This window comes from Zea mays, chromosome 9 (genome assembly GCF_902167145.1).
Source record: "Zea mays cultivar B73 chromosome 9, Zm-B73-REFERENCE-NAM-5.0, whole genome shotgun sequence".
Taxonomy (NCBI): Eukaryota; Viridiplantae; Streptophyta; class Magnoliopsida; order Poales; family Poaceae; genus Zea; species Zea mays.
The window spans coordinates 125,641,514-125,643,148 of NC_050104.1; the positions used below are offsets into that span (position 1 = coordinate 125,641,514).

At 44.9% G+C, this 1,635-nt stretch overlaps 1 pseudogene; it reads right to left on the reverse strand.

Annotated features, from left to right (window-relative positions):
- Nucleotides 1-700: 700 nt before the first annotated feature.
- On the reverse strand, nucleotides 701-1,635 carry LOC103639006 (uncharacterized; annotated as a pseudogene).

Below are 1,635 nucleotides of genomic sequence, written 5' to 3' on the forward strand. Positions count from 1 at the left end.
GGTCAGTGTCCATGGGCACTAAAGCACACAACTATACTATTGCAAACAATTTTTTATGTGTCCTTTGGAATCTTTTTAGATTCATATGGGCTAATAATCCAACAGACACAACAACTACTTGGCTGGATAAGAAAAGAAATACTGAGTACTTACATTCAATGGCTTACCTTGGAGTCTTGAAACAAAGGCCAATGTTTATCCAGAACATGTTTCTTCCCTTATCAGGTTTGTTGTCCCTGGTTGCCTTCTTAGAACTAATTTCTGAAGCAGCACATGAGCCTTATTTGAAAAAAAGGAAAAATGTATGAAACAAAGGCATGCTGGAAAATGTAGCGTTGGAAATCACCACGAAAATAGTTTAGGCTGCTTCAACAGACCTTCTTCCGCCTGCAAATGCAACAGAGAGAAGATGTTTATCCATGTCAAAAGGTGAATACTTCACATCACATTCTAGCAGCACGGAAATGGAGACCAGAGCTCAACAACACAATGTGTGAGACACTATTCATCATAGTATATTAATACATTTAGGAAGTTTCTTTGTTCTCACTGAACTATTTGAACAATTGAATAACCGTCTTGAAATTGCCTTGTGTACTGTTCTAGAACCCGTTGCCATCGATACAGAATCTAACGCTTGAGGTGAATATATCAGAAATGCACATCAGCCTTGAGAGAATGATGGACGGAGAGTTGTCTGTTAAATGAGATGTTGCCTACTTTGACAATAATATGCTCATATGTTGATAGCAAGGACTCGATATATTTGGTGCCTACAACTCGTCAATCTTGCAAACAACCACTTGATAGGAAGCTTTCGTGAGGACCTTGACATGCTCTGAAGTGTACTTTTCATACTTCTCGGTAGGAACATGTTGTCTATATATCAGTTGAAAACAACGCAAAAAATTGATTAAGCATGTGTTTTGCTTAACTTTGAACTCGAATTTCGTACCAAATTGTACCTCTGGGATGACAAAGAAATTAGTAATCAATATGTAGTATTAGTGCAGAACCATAGTAACAACTTTGAAAATGTAAATAGGAAGAAAAAATGCATAAATCTAATAAAAGCAACTAACGATCAACAACAGTAACAACTTCCATTGCAACCAAAGGCAGTGTTGAGCGAAGGACTAGTATAAAGTTCGCAAAAAAATCGTAGGCGCTGGAGGACTATAATTGGTGTACAAGAAAAAAGCGAACATGGAGTTCATAGCCCATCCGTGTCTGCGTGGGCCTACTGAGCCTGTCGTCGGATTTGGGATCCTCCAAGGGCGGCAGGGGCGAGGTTGGGGAAGAAGCGGGAGGCAACGACGAGCCACGAGGAGGGGAGGCGGCAGATCGGATGCGACGCCGCTGGAGCAGGAGGCAGCGGCGCCGATGAGTTTGGAGGAGACGTGCGAGGCAATGGCAAGCCGCGAGGCATGGGAGGCGGCGAGTCGGAGGCGACGCCGCTGGAGCAGGAGGCAGTGACGCTCCTCGATGGAGGTGGGCTCGAAGATCTGGATGTCATACGTGGAGGTGGTGGCGTCTGTTGCTGCTGCGGCGACGTTAGAGGCGTCAGACGTGGTGGGAGGAGGAAGGGAGAGGGAGGTGAGGCCACGGGAGGGTGCCTGGAGCGGCGACGACCAT